Source organism: Musca domestica, unplaced genomic scaffold (genome assembly GCF_030504385.1).
Source record: "Musca domestica strain aabys unplaced genomic scaffold, Musca_domestica.polishedcontigs.V.1.1 19, whole genome shotgun sequence".
Lineage (NCBI taxonomy): Eukaryota > Metazoa > Arthropoda > Insecta > Diptera > Muscidae > Musca > Musca domestica.
The window spans coordinates 2,834,345-2,850,561 of record NW_026712245.1 but is presented as its reverse complement, the minus strand read 5'-3'; the positions used below and the strand labels follow the sequence as shown (position 1 = coordinate 2,850,561).

The 16,217-nt window shown below is 34.8% G+C and overlaps 1 protein-coding gene across 3 annotated transcripts in view; it reads right to left on the bottom strand.

The window, feature by feature from the left end:
• Nucleotides 1-15,779, bottom strand: part of LOC101888315 (potassium voltage-gated channel protein Shaw) — a 44,748-nt gene extending 28,969 nt beyond the window's left edge. For all 3 annotated transcript variants that reach the window (XM_059121134.1, XM_059121132.1, XM_059121133.1), the window contains exon 1: nucleotides 15,156-15,779. The gene's annotated coding sequence lies outside the window, so the exon portion shown is untranslated. The remainder of the gene's footprint in view (nucleotides 1-15,155) is intronic.
• Nucleotides 15,780-16,217: the final 438 nt, after the last annotated feature.

The window sequence follows — 16,217 nt, the reverse complement described above, 5'->3', positions numbered from 1 at the left end:
GAACTGACACGACCCATTAATTTTTAAATCTGAAATAATCCAGATGTCTCTTTAATTGTTTTTAAACCTGATTAAAAATAATTTTAAAAATCTAAAAATTGCGGCTACTAAGAAATAAAATAAATGAAATGATTCATGATTTTTCAAAAAAAAATCTATTTTTGTGGAATGCTTTTGTTTTCTAATATTCGAAGTTGAGATAAACATGAATAGTACCTCGGCTTATATGGGATTTAGGCTTTTTATAATTTTATCCATTTATTCTGTTGATGGGAGTAGAACGTAATATTCCATTAACGCACTTCAACTAATTTTAAATGAAATATTGTAGAGTTGTGCCAATTGATCGATCGCATGAACTAGTTATTTCCTTACTAACTTCTATGGACTCGGGTCGTTTGTATGAGAACTCTGCGTATGAGTGATATGAAACATATGAAAACAATCATACCTATAGGAACTGGTTTAGTGAAATATTTGTGAAGTTAGGGTAGCTAAGGATTAAATTGAATTTGTATACCATCCGCTTTACATAGTATGGAGGGTATATTAAGTTTGTCATTCCGTTTGTAACTCATTGAAATACTAATTTTTTACCTAACAAAGTATATTTATTCTTGATCAGCGTAAAATTCTGAAACGATAAAGCTTTGTCCGTCCGACCGACCGTCTGTCCGTCTGTTGTGGTCACGCTAGAGTCAAAACGAATTAAGATAGGAAACTAAAAAAAATATATCAGTGTGCATGCAGGTCAAGTTCGATCCACGATAAAGTATAGGCCCCATATAACGATACCCGCCGTTATTCTGTATTTTACTGATTTCAGCCACATGTTTCAATTAAATTGTCTACAATTCTAGACAAAGAGTTCTTTGTGAGTACTTTTCCTCCTGAAAGTGAATTGAGAGAAGATACGATATCGTATATCCCCCATATAACAGTCCCTCCGATATTCGGTATTTTGGTGATTGTAGCCAACATTTTCCACGGAATTGTCTGAAAATCCACACAAGAAGTTCCTTGTGAGTACATTACCCCCTGGAAGAGAATTGTTTATATACATCCATGATATTGTATAGCCCCCATATAACGGTAACCCCCGATATTCGGTATTTTGATGATTTCAGACAAAATTTTAATGGAATTTTCTTAAAATCCACACAAGACATTATTCACCGGAATTGCTTAAAATTTCGTATTCGAAGTTCAGAACCGTTACCACAGCCTATGACAAAAATTATTTATGCAGAACCACGTCTTCGTATAGCCCCAATATAACGGTTTTTATTTGTGCGATATTTTTCGATTTCAAGATTTTTCAAGCTTCACCCAAATGGTGGAGGGTTCGGCCTGGTCGAACTAAACTACACAATTTTTACATTTCTTTTTAAATTTATTGAATGAAAGCAAAAAATGTCGGAAATACCATCATATTTTAGAACAAGTTTACATTTGTTCGAATTGATAACCTTTGGCACGAATTATGGCCTTCAAACTGCCAATGAAACCGTCACACGCTGCCCGAATGTTGCTCTGCGTTATTTTGGGCCATTCCCGGTAAAGCACTTGCTTGAGGTGAGCGACACTATTTTTTTGGTATCAATCTTGCTTTCGAAAATACTCCAGACACAATAGTCCAACGTATTGGTATCCGGAGATTTTGGTGGGCATTGTGTGCTGGAAATGAAGCGAGGAACCTAATTTTTTAATCATTCTTGGGTGGCGCGTGCTGAGTGCGATGGTGATTTACAAACTGCTGGACAACGAATGTTTTCTCATCGGAGATAACCAAATTCGGCAGTTCACCACTTTCGGCCAAGCAAAGCAACTCTTTAACTCTGTTGAGTCTATTTTCTTTCTGTTGCGGTGTAAGTTGTTGCACTTTTTGGAATCACCCCGTGCTCATTTTTCAATATTTGCCGAATGGAATATTGCGATATGTTCAGCTCACGAGCCATTTTTCGGCCACTGCGACGCGGGTTTCGATCAAGTAGCTTCTCTACTTTTCGAACCATTTCCCCTGACGTCGGTAACGGGCGATGGCACGAGACACAAAAGATTTATTCACATTTAAATGCTGGAGTGCTCTAACGATAGCCGCTTATGGTTTTCCAGCCAAATAAAAATAAATCACACTATAACGCTTGAATTCTATCACGAATAACTTTTATTCTGAAAAATTCTCACCAAAATGCTTTCGTACGCTTGTAAATAATATAAAGAGCTGTCACTGGAATAATTTTAACAGCAGTCGGATGAGTGGCTTGTATATGTTTGCTACAAAAACCTACAAATATAATTAAAATATCATATGCTGAAGGTATATATCAGACCGCGTAGGCTACTAAGAATCTTTTTCTTGTTGTATGTGCTTTTCGAGATCTCTTTTAATCTTCTATTCGTGGGAACATTTGAAAAAAAAAAAAACAAATAACAGCATCATATATATCCGGCTTCATAAACTGAATTTTCCCAATAAATATCAGTTCCTTTGATGTTAACATGATATGTTTATGTTTTTAGCCAAAATTGCCATTATCATTAAATAATTTATTCAAAAAAATTTCTAGAAAAAGAACTTCTGGCTGCGATAATTTCTGCTGCGCAATGGCATCTGATATGCCATTGTTTATTTCTTGCAAACAGTAGTGGCTCTGAAATATTTTTTTGTAAATCCCACCGTTTGCTGACTGACTCACTGTTCCAACGAACCTCGCTCATGCTGGGTGGACGACGCTGAAGTGCATTTAAAAAAAGGCCAGCGTTATTTACGAGTAATGAGAAAATTAAAAAATAAAAAGATTTTAAATTAAGTGTTTTCCTTCCTGACAAGAAGAAGAAGAACAAGACGACGATGATGACGAAGAAAATAAGCTCTGAGCAAGGGGTTTTCTTGGTTGTGTCCTCTCTCCCTCTCTCTCACACTCTCCGTTACATGTTTCTTTCATTAACTATTTATTGTTGCTGTAGTGCCACTGTAGCTGTAGTAGTTTACAGTAATTTCACATCATGTTGATTATATCGCGTTCAAGTGGTGGAAGGAGGAGGATAAGCATGAGGAGGAGGAGGAGGATTATTGACTCATCTCTTAAGAAAATTATACACCTGCTATTTGCACACAATAAAGGCGAAAACATACACACACACACACATATTTGGTATGGTCTACCTGTATCCAACATTTCATATCGTTTTGATTATCATTTATAAAAATATTTCGATTTATTTACGATTTGATTGTTTTCGATACGCCAGCGAGTTTACTGGAAGATGCTGCTCCACAAGCAAATAACAGATGATGCGGCTGTGGTGTTTGTTTTTCATTGAGGCATTTGCTTGTGTGGCTGGGGTTATTCTTGTTGGTATTTTGGATTTAGCCAAACTACCTTCAATTGTGGCAAGTGAACAATTAAATGCTAATTTATAAAAGAATATTTTCGAAGAATCCCCCTGCCAACCCCAAAAAAAAAAATGTTGATGAAAGCCTGAGTGTGTGGGGGAGTTGTGGCTGTGGTTTTTTTCCTTTTCCCCGTTAAAGCAACAAAGTGCCACAAAATTTCCATTAATTGCAGATTTTTGATAGTTTCTTGGAATTTGGTGGTTCACGTGGTGGCAGTTTTACTGCATTGGCGATGAATTTTTGAAAAGTTTTCAATTACACTGCCCCTTCGACCAATATGTTTCGGGTTTAGTGCTGGGCCCCATTTGCTGTGGTGTGTCTCACTCTCACGCCCTTTAGGTCAGTTTCTCTTCGCGTTTTGTGACCCATCAAGTAATGCCAACAACAATAACTACCAGGTATGATCCACCAGAGACTGTTACGTATGTTTGACACACATTTGTGACGTAAACAACATTCGTATACAACTTCTTTGGTGGGAGGGTTTGAAATGGAAGTTTTTTTATTACAATGGGATCAATTTAAGAGAATCGTAGTTTTTATGAAATAAAAATAATATTTTTCAAAAAATAAACTGTTTATCCTGTCTCTAAAATAAATGGACTGATAGAAGAGCTTTTAAAGGATTTCTAAATACAGGAAACCATTCAGAGAGAGAGATAGAGAAAGATATTCTATTCATAGAGTTCTTTCCTAAAAGTTTTCTGTGGACCAACGCCATAATTGTGGATTTTTCTTTTTGAGCGAGTATCAGGACAAATCGTCGAAGTAGAATGTTAAAAAAGAGGGTCTAAAAAAGCGTGGTTTTCAGAAATCATCTAATCACATCTATAATCATCTATCACATCTATAACCCATAGTTACGGATTTTTAAAAATATTTTCTGCAGAATAACAAAGCTATAGCAATGACATTTTTAAGATTTCTTCCTGAGGAACAACTATAACGTTGACTATTGACCCATTATAAGAGTCACGTTCATGCATTTTTTACAAATGTTTTTTCAGATCCAAACTTTTTTATATTTTTCACCTAATTCAGAGCTGCACACCTGCATTCATAAAAAATATTTTGGACCAAGGACTTCTATAGATATAATCGCATTGGAAGCCAAAATAATGGATCCTTAAAAAATAAAGGTCTACCAAACCACGAATCATTAATTAAAAAAAAAATACTCCCAAACAGCCCTCCTATAAATCTTAGGTTCGATTCAACAGTTCGTCTTAGGCCTTTTTATACGATCTACCATAGTATGGATGGAATGTTAAGTTTGTCATTCCGTTTGTAACACCTCCAAATATATATTTTGAACCTCACAAAGTATGTATATTCTTGATCGGCATAAAATTCTATGTCGATTCAGCGATGTCCGTCCGTCTGTGGAAATCACTCTAGCTTCCCAACGAAATGAAGTAGGGTAAGTGTGCCTAAGTTCGGCATGTCCCAGTAGTCGGCACTTTTTATTTTTAAGCCCAAATAAATGAAACTATTATAACTAAATGTATTTTGTTTACTTCAAATATATTGTCAGCTATCTTTGTGCACAATTTTGCCAAGAAAAGATGAATTATTCTAATAAAAATTAAATTTTTGTCTGTGAAGGTCCTCAACAATTCATATTCTTAAGAAAAGTACAATAAAGACGTCGAATCAGTTTAACTAAACAAAAATATTATATTTTAATGAATTAATTTATTATTATTATTAATTATTCTTACAAAAAATTTGGTATGTCGACTGTTGGAAAATACCATACCGACAATTGGCAAGTGGTGCCGACTACTGGCAAAAAAGCATTGTTTTAATAAAACTACAAATTTATGAAATTTAATAAAAAGTTATTAAAACTTTTTTTATTATTGCAAAAACTATACGAAATTTCGAATCTGAATAAATTAACTTTGAAATGTTCCACTCAGAATGGTGAGCGATTAAAAACGCGAAAATCCTAAAAGTGCCGACTACTGGTACACTTACCCTAGTCTGATAAAATTTTAATCAAATGCATATTATGTCTGCAGGATTTTTGGTGTTGAAAATAGGTCATGCAGGTCCACGTGTTGTCACATAAAAGTACCTCTCGATATTCGGTATTTGGATGATTTTAGCGACATTATTCACCGGAATTGTTTCAAATTTGGTATTTAAAGTTCATAATGGATACTACAGCCTATGACAGAAAATTGTTTGTGCAGACTCACGATTTCGTATAGCCCACATGCAACGGTGCTTCCCTTTTTCGGTGTTTTGATGATTACTTATGCAGGCCCCATTACTTATGTATAGCTCCCATCTAACGGGTTTTATTCAAAAGGTACTTTTCTATAATTTATTTTTAAAACTTTTCAAGTTCTTTCCAAATGTTGGAGGGTATTTAAAGTCCCGCACTTTTTTGCTTGTTAGTTCTCAAAATACACAAGATTTTCTTTTCAAGTTTTTCCTTTTTCTGGAAAAATAATAATAAGAAAATGTTTATCTTATATGCCAAAATGTCTTCAAAATTTCCATTTTCAAGTTCAGAATAATATTAGTAAAACCATCTCAACATCAAAACAATCTCAACATCTCCATATGTAAACCCTACAAACCAACTGTCACCTCAATATCAAATTTCAGAATTTCAGCTATATCTCTTCAACCAATACCAAATTTAGTAACATTTAGCACGCATATCCAAACCATCCTAGACACCAAAAGTGATCCAAGATTAGTTCAATTTAGTATTTTTTCGAACAAACCTCACATATCAACAATATCACATTTCGGGATTCCAGCAAAAAACAAAAAAACCTCCAAATCTCAACACCATATATCAACACAGACTTCACTATCTAATTTGAGGATTTCAGCTCTATTCCTTCACCCAATACCAAAGTTAGTACCATGTTGTGCTTTTCGTACTATTATAGAACATATTTTCAAAAACCACCTCCCTATCTCAATCCCCGATGCCAACGGAGAACTCAATATAAAATTTATTCATTCCAAATATCAAATGTCAGAATTTTATCTCTATCTTCTCACCCAAAACAAAATTTAGTACTATTTAGTACTTTTCGTACAATTACAGTACGCATTTACAAAAACCTCTCCAAATCTCAACACCACATACCAACAGATACCTCAATATAAAATTTCGGCATTCCGCCTCTATTCCAAATATTGCAGTAGCACATATTTCCACCATACACACTAACAGTGACTCCCATATCAACATTTCGAAATTAGTACCATTTCGAAAAGTTCCTAAACAAAGTACACATTTCAGAAACCACCTCCTTATATCAACCCTAGTTCCCCAACTTTATTCTTATATCAAACGTCTACATTTCAGCTCTATCCGTTCAAATAATACCAAATGGTACCAAATATAGTGTTTTTTAGTACTACTAAAAGTACTAATCTTAGTTCCAACTGTTAGAATTCTACCAATAGAATGAGCTCAATTTATGGTACCTTGCGGAATAAATATTATCCTATATTTGTCTCCTACCTCCTCATCAATTTGCAGCCATGTCGCTAGTACCGTTATAAATAACGTAACTTTCCCTTAAGGACTTTTAGTTTCAGGGACTATCAGAGTCAAAAGATTGGCATATAGATAATATTTTTCCAAGGACTTTCGACTATTACTATTCTATTCTTTTTAAGGACCCATAAGACGTGTGTGATTTGTAAGTATAATTGTTTAAGGACTATCAAAATCACAAACTCTAAGTCACGTGAATTTTGAAGTATATTTCGGAGGAACTGTGAAAACTAAAATCGCGGGTTTTTTTAGAATCTAGGACTTCAGAGCCATGAATGTGTATTTTCATAGACTTTGCAAAGTTATTGTACAGACCGAAGTGATTTTAAAAGTCTACTCTAATCCGAAGACATTTTAATGGACTACATGAAAGAGAAGACTTTTAACAATTTCATTCAGGGGCCGTCTAAACGCCTTTTCTAGTAGGAAGTATTATTCTGTTTTGCCGACAGATACTCTTTTATAGACTGAAGGCTTTTTAAAATCAGAGCACAGGTTTGCTCGTTTCCCCTCGGGAGTTAAACTGTTACCAAGCAGGATTGCACGAAGAGTGAGAGTTTTATGCGGAGTTTACTCTTCACTCCCTCGTATTGTGTGGGAGCGCTCCCGAGTCACATCTGCTTGAAAATTCGAGTGGGAGCAGAATCGGGAATAGAGTTAGGTCTAAGGGTCGGGAGTGCTCCCGAGTCCCACCTGTTTGAAAATTCGAGTGGGAGCGGAATGTGCCTGTGTAACATCAAACTGGGTTGATGTTGCTATGTATTTTGGGTGAGGTTGGGGATCGTGTACAATAAAAGCAAGGAACCGGAGCGAATTTCACTCTTCACTCGAAAGCGAGCGAGTTTTTTGGACGTCTGAAAGGAAGACGACAAGTCAGTCTACTACAGTTTTCTACAAATAGCAGAATTTCTAAATCTACAGACGTGTTTTCAAGGTATTCTTAGAAGTGTTTTAAAATTCCCTTTAAAAAGGCATTTCTTGAAAAAAAAAATATTTTAAAGTCTCCAGTTCACATTGACAGAAGGTACATAATTTTCTTCTTTTAAAGTCCTTCAATGAACGGACGACAGTTTAACGTTGTTCTATGATCAGATAATTTCTATTGGTCCTCTATTAGAAATATACCTTACGTCTCCTTCTCTAAGGAGTAAATATTAAAATAAATTGCCTTAAAATTTCCTGATTCATGCCACAATATTTTTTTCTTCTCTACTTGGAGGGGTCAAATGACATGGCACACAACGAACTTCTGTTCTGGATTACAACAAAACGGAACCACATTACCATTAGCTACATCACTTGTGTTCCGTTGTTGTTGTGTTTAATTCAATTCTCAATTTGCTGTTGTTGTTTTTTCGTACCTATAATGAGATGGTCGGTGCACACAAATACACATTAATTTTTTGCTTTTGTTGTTGTAAGTATACAACCTCATTTGTTTTCCTTGCTCTCCATGTGTACGGAATACAAAGTTTCCACTCTTTTTGTTATTGTTTTTTGTATTGTTTACTTTTCTGGATTTTAATTTTCAAAAAGAAGAGCAAGCACAATAAACAGTTATACACTATAAAGTCAAACAGATAAACAGACGGACTGCCGAATGGCTGACAGACAGACAGTTGGGAACTGATTGAAGATCGATGTTTATGTTAATTGAGGATTTAATAAATTTCATTGAGAAAATTATGTGAATAAAATCAGGTTGATTGCAGTGAGAAAGAAAGAGAGAGAGAGAGAGAGTGGGGAAGGGTGAGAGGAGAAAATTTAAACAAAGGTATTAAAAAGTGTTGATAACTTGGTCATTTCGTTCTGTAGAAACATCATAATTTTGGCAGTTTCAAACAATGCCAGTTTTTACAATTATCAGAAATTTATATCCTCAGTCATATGGCTATAGAGGGTATATATAATTTAAAAGGAAAATCTATCAATTTCAGAACAATGTGTATTTTAAATCAATTGAAAAAATTGAGAATTTTTTTTCGTACATAAATATTATTTTTCAATACACGCGATGTCCGTCCGTCTGTGGAAATCACTCTAGCTTCCGAACGAATTGAAGTAGATTGATACAATTTTACTCAAATGTATATTATGTCTGCAGGACTTTTGGTATTGGAAATGGGATATGTAGGTCCACGTTTTGGTATATCCCCCATATAATGGTACCTCCCGATATTTTGATGATTTTGATGATGATTTTAGCGACAATATTCATCGGTAATTGTTTCAAATTTGGTAATTGAAGTTCGAAATGGATAGCCTAAGACAAAAAATTGTCCCTGCAGGTCCACGTCTTCGTATAGCCCACATATAACGATACCACCCGATATTCGGTATTTTGATGATTTTAGCTGCATTATTCACGGATTTTTTTTTAAGTTTCGCATTTGAATATTGTAATGGCTTATGACAAAAGTTACCTACTCAGGTCGTCGTATAGACCCTAATATAACAGCTACATTTGATATTTTTAAGTTTTTAAAAAATTTTTTGACGGATTTTATTTTATTTTATTTATTTATTTGTTCATTTTTTTTTTTTTTTTTGAGATTTGCCAAATTTGTTCCAAATGGTGGAGGGTATTCAAAGTTCGGCCTGGACGGACTTACAGCTTTTTTACTTGTTTTATTTATTGTGAAAGTCTTGACCATATAGTTTTTTTAAGCAAATGGTTCTTGAAAAAATTCAAAGTTCTCATTAAATTCTCAAAGCTCTATATTAAATATATCTCAAAATATTGCTGTCCCTTTTATGTATGGCCAAAGCTATATAGAGGTCTGAAAAAGTTTAGCCTAAGAAATCCATTCTCTTTTGGGGTTTTGTCCACTTGGAATTCCCACAACCCAGAATAGATATTGAAAAATGAAATTATAAGGCACTTTGCAGAGAATTTCGAAAAAAGGCAAAATTTGTCGAAAAAAAAAAAAGATTTTTTTGCCAATCGAGATTGATTTATATTTTTTATGGTACATGTTGAGTATACAAATTTCTTTTACTCAGAGACTCAAAATGAAATTTGATGTAGAATATTTGTCCCTTTGACACTTTTCCCCAAAAAAAATAATACTAAAGAAAATTTTGACTTAGAGTGGATATAAACTTAATTTGAAGTAAAATAAGCAGTAAAAAAGCAGTAATTTCGGCCAGGCCGAGCATTGAAAACCCTCCACCATTTGAAACGGATAAGAAAATTTTCAAAAAAAAAAAAAAATAAAATCCATTAAAAATTCAGTTAAAATCTTTAAAATACCTAATATCGGAAGGTTCCGATATATGGTGGATATTCGATATTGTGGACCTATATAGACAAATCTATGTGTGGAATTTCAGACAATTCCATTAAAAAATGTGGCTAAAATCATCAAAATATCGAATATTGAGGGGTACCGTTATATTGGGGCTATACCATATCGTGCACCTATATTGATAATTATCTTCCAGGGGATAAAATAATCACAAGGAACTCCTTGTGTGGAATTTCAGACAATACCATTGGAAAATATGGCTAAAATCATCAAAATACCAAATATCGGGGGTACCTTTATATGGAGGATATATAGAGAATTCTCTGTCAGGGAGTAAAGTGCTCATAAAGAACCTCTTGTGTACAATTTCAGACAATTCCGTTGAAAAATGTAACTTCAGACAATTCCACTGAAAAATGCGGCTAACATCTTCAAAACACCGAATAATGGGGGGGTGCCGTTATATGGGGGCTATACGATATCCTGGACCGATATAGCCCATCTGTGCAAAATTTTTGCTTCCTATCTAAATTCGTTTAGACTGTAGCGTGATCACAACAGACGGACAGGCGGACGATAACTTGATCTTAGTTTGATAATAACAAACAGACGGACGGACACCGCTAGATCGACTCCAAATGTCCAGAAACGGCATTCCTCCAAAAAGGCCTAGGATCTTTAATCATTAATTCGATGGTGCATGTTTTGGCCGTAACAAGAAATACAAACGCGATAGAGTGAAATAAATTGAATTGATATTTACGGAACTTAATTCGGCGCCCTCCAGACGTTCCCCAAGTGAGAAATATGAAAATATCCACAGCTACACTCTTCAGCACATGATCTGTGGAGATGAAAATACAGATCGAGGAACATTCAATTCTTACCATAAAATATGCCAGAATCCGATGGGTCATTTTAGGCAGCAAATTCAAGTCGCCGGCGTAACTATAACTCTCTACTATAAATTGAAAAGTAGAAATAAAGAGGAAGATAAAAGGAAATCTCTCGATCAAAAAGTTTATGAGAGAGGCATGAGGATCATAATACCGATGTAGTCAACGAGTACTTAATACTTTACCATTATAGTATGACTGTCGCCCTCGGAGTCCACCCACCATCCATTGCAGCTAAAGAACGTCAGCTACCTTGACAAATCATTGATGGTTTTGACCCAACTACGTTCAGCGTGGTGTAGTTGTTTCAATTCAATATTGAGTGCGTATTGATCATATTGTGATGGATCTTCCCAATTGCCATACACACCAATCCTATCCAACTCACTTTGGAAAATCTTTGGCTACAACCTATTTTTATACCATATATATATATATATATATATATATATATATATATATATATATATATATATATATATATATATATATATATATATATATATATATATATATCATTTGATACGGCCAAAACGTATATCAGGCAGGTCTTTTTGGACCGAATCTGTTTCAGGACATTTGGAGTCGATCTAGGCACGTCTGTCCGCCCGTCTGTCTGTCTGGCTGGTTGGTGCGCACGATAACTTTCGAAGGGAGCATCCGATTTGGTCCGAACTTGGTACATCGTAATATTATCAAACTTAGATCGAGTTCGTGGAAGGACAATATCGGTTCACTGCTTCTGGCACCTCTCCCACATAAGGTCAACATTGTCGCAGAAAAAAATTTACCTGATAGAATACGAAAGGATATCCCAATTTTGAGCAAACTTTGCAAATTCCAATATTTGTATAAGTACTATATCAGGTGCATAAATGGAATAGATCATTTCAGTGCGTCATGTACCTCAACCACAAAGGGTCAAAATGTTGAATAATTATAACTATCATTAAATTCAAAAAAGCACCTGGTTCTTCCAATACTTTTACTAACACAAGAACTGGAATGAAGATGGAAGATATCGATCCACTACTTCTGGTACATCCCCCACAAAGGGGTCAATATTTTGAATAACCATTAAGCTCATTAAATGCAAATTGAACATCCGATTATTTCCAAACTCGGCACATCCCAATATTTCTATTAACAAACGAGCAGGTGTGAAGATGGAATATGCCGGATCATTCCTTCTGGAACCTTCCCAATAATATGTCAAAATGTTGAATAATTGTATATCTCGTAAAATGCGAAATAACCATCAGATTCTCTTCGAATTTCACACATCCCAATATTTTTATTTATACAAGATTTGGTATGAAGATAGTAGATATGGGACTTCTTCTGGAATCTCCCCCACATTGGGATCAAAAGTTTTGAATAACCAAAACGCCTATAAAATGCGAAACAAGCTCCGATTCTCTTTAAAATTCACACATCTGGCATGAAAATGATAGATTTTGGTCTATCTCTTTTGGTAATACCGAAAAGTGTAAGTGATTCTTTTCATACTTGGTGTATCTAAATATTTCGCTCAACCAGAGAATTGACGTGAATATGGAATTTGTCGGATCACTTCTTCTTGTACCTCACCACACACAAAAGGTTACATTTTTGATTAGCACATCCCAAGATTTTTATCAGTATTAGATAAAGTGGAACACCTCTGTCCACTATATCTGGTACATCACGCATATTTGGATAATATTGCTCCATAAAGGATCAAATTTTTGAATAATCCTAGTGTAGGTCAAACTCAGCCAAATCGGCTGATACTTTTTAATTTGTTAAATCTTGAGTTAGGGGAAGGACCAGAATTTCAACGCTTATCTTGTATTATCTTCCCCTTTTTTACAAGCTACAAAAAAGTCCATAATACCTTCTAACACAGTGTGATGTAGGGAACCGACATAGCCAGAAATGCTTGTGAGAAATAATTTTGGGGTATGGATTTTCCAACCGATTAGATTTTCAACCAAAATGTTATAAGAATATCTAAAAATTTACCATTTCGGTTTGTTGGTTGGGTTGGTGTCAAGGTCTCCCCCTACCTACGTCAATGTTGTGGGGTATAACAAGTAAAAAGCAGTAAGTTCGGCGGGGCCAAAATTGAATATCCTCCACCATTCTGTCAAAATCTTAAATATACCGAATATAGCCATTATATCGGGGTCTATTACAAGACGTGGACCTTCAAAGTCAACTTTTGTCATAAACTTGAAAAAAATCGGTGAATAATGTAGCTAAAATCATCAAAATACCGAATTTAGAGAGGTACCGTACCAAAAAATAAATAAAATAAAATCCGTTTAAGGTTCTGTTAAAATCTTAAAAATACCGAATATAGCCATTATATTGGGGTCTATACGAAGACGTGGACATGCATAGGCAAGTTTTCTCATAAGCGATTACAATATTCAAATACGAAACTTAAAAAAAATCCAGTGAATAATGTAGCTAAAATCATCAAAATACTAAATATTGGGTGGTACCGTCAGGGCTATACGAAGGATCTGGACTTGTATAGACAATATTCTGTCACAGGCTGTAGTACCTATTAGGAACTTCAAATACGACATCGCAAGAAATTACGGTAAATATTGTGGCTAAAATCGTCAAAATATCGACAAGGGGGGAAGGGGAGGAACAGTTGTATGTGGGCTATACGGTATCGTGAACCTATTTAGACATTTCTCTTCCAGGGCGTAAAGTGCTTAGAAAGAACTTCTAGCATGGATTTTTAGACAATTCCGTTGAAAAATGTAGCTAAAATCATTAACATACCGAATATAGGGAGGTACCGTTATATGGGACATTTACGATATCGTAGACCTATATAGACAATTCTCCTACAGGCGGTAAAGTGCCCACCAAGAACTCCTTGTGTAGAATTTCAGACAATTCCATTGTAAAATATGCCTTAAATCATCAAAGTACAGAATATCAGGGGGGTACCGTTAGATGGGGTCTATACGACATCGTGGACCGATATAGTCCATCTTCGAACTTGACCTTGAAAGATTCCGCTCAGAAATGGGTTTTCTTAAAGTTATTCCTTAAATGATAGCAACAGCAACTATACATTTCGTTGTCAACTGATGTAGGGTCCAATTTGGTGTTTTTTACAACTCATTATTATTTTCAACAGGTGAAAATTTCCATATGTATTTTTCTCAGGATATTCATAAAATCCTATTCTATAGTTATATACTTTTTTAGTCTCTGGAATATTCATTGTGTTGTGCTCCAGATTGGCATCACTGGTATTAAGAAAAAAAATAACTTTACCGAATATTTGTTATTATCCTAAGTACATTTTTCCATACATATGTATGTATATGTATATTTTCAAGGAAAACTGCAATTTTTATATTTTCTACAACACTAACTTCAATAAAAATTTACAGCAATCTTTTTTCTTTTCATTTTTTCTCTTCAATTTGAGGAATTTTACTTTATTTCTTACAAATTCCATTATTCAATTTACTTTAGCATATACGAGAACAAACACACTCTCACTCGAACACAAACACACACACTCATACACAGACAGACTTTTTCAACCACACTGTGGGAAAAGTAACATTAACACTCCTTTTTTTGGTTTTTGAAACTTCATCGATTTTTCTCCTTGTTGGCAGTAGTTGTTGCCTTTTTTGTTAAGTTTTTTTGCTTTTGTTGTTTTACATGCGTGCAGCCAGCCAACTACAAGTTTTTCATAACTTTACGTTTGCACTTGTACACCGTTGCCCCCCCCCCTCCTTCTTCCTCCCATCACTCTCACACTCCCCAAAAAGAGGTTTTTGCCTTTTTCCACCATTTGACCACTTTTCTTGCTGGCTTCAAACACTGGCTGGCATTCCGTTTCGGAAGAAGAACAAAAAAAGTAACCATTAATTAAACACACACAGCCACACCAACATACGTTCACATACACAAAAAAATTAGGTTATTTTTAAAGTTAACATAACTAATTGTTAACTATTTTCTTGCCACAACTGCTGGCTCGTTTTTCTTTTTTCCATTTTCACATATTTTTTTCTTTTTTCTTGCCTTTTCATTGTAGATATGTATCTACATACCTTTGCTGGCTGGCTTTTCTTCTACAATTTTTTTTTCTTCACTTAAAAAATACTTTTTTTCTTGTATATTAATTTAAATTTGTTGTTGTTGCTGCTGCTGCTTCTGTTGCTTATTTAGTTAAGTTACGACGTTTCGAATTTGATTTGATTACAAAAAAATATAATTTTATTAAACCGTTTGTTTTATATTCTATATATTTTTTTCTCTATTAGACTACAGATTTTCTTTTTTTTTTTTGGTTGTTTGAATCGATTTTGAAGTGAAAAAATGCGTTTCCCTTGCGTATGTTTGTGTTATATTTTCTCTAAATTTCCTCCCGAACTTTTCACTCAATCAAACACTTTACTAGAACTGAACTGACGTGTATGGCTGGCTGGCTCTTTTTCTGTTTGGCCATTGTTGTTCTGTCTTTCTTCCATCGACTGTTGGATGTTCGCGCAGCACTCGCCACTCAAAACGTTGAGACACACAACAGCAGTCAGCGCGAATGAAACGAACCCCCCAAAGCAACACAACACACCGAGATTTGGTATGTGGTACGTATGATTTACGTGCCACAAGACGTATACGTTACGTTTGTTTAGTTGGACGTGCGTGAGTTCAGAGTGCAATCATCTCGCAATACATACACACATAGCTACGGCTCCATACAAATGAGTAAGTACTTCAAACTACAAGACAACCAACCGGTTGTGTTTTATGTTAGTACTTTCATTTAGCTCTCTCTCTCTCTCGGTACAAATGAGAAATGCTCTCTTATTACTCCCTTCTTAAAATGTAGTACAAAATTTTACTTTATGACCATTATCAGATGTGGTAAGAACAATATTTTGTAACTTTCCACAGTAATGCCTAGTTGGGACGAAGGACCATCAGGGGTTTTCACAATATTTTTAGACTTCAAAACTCTAAATTTTCAAGGACCATTAAAGCTTTAATGGTGCGTTTCATACATACATTTTAAAATTTTTTAATCATATCTTTCCAGGACCAACAACGCTTGAAACTTCCATATTTCGAAAAAAAGTCCTAAGAGACAATCATATTTTTCGAACTATCGG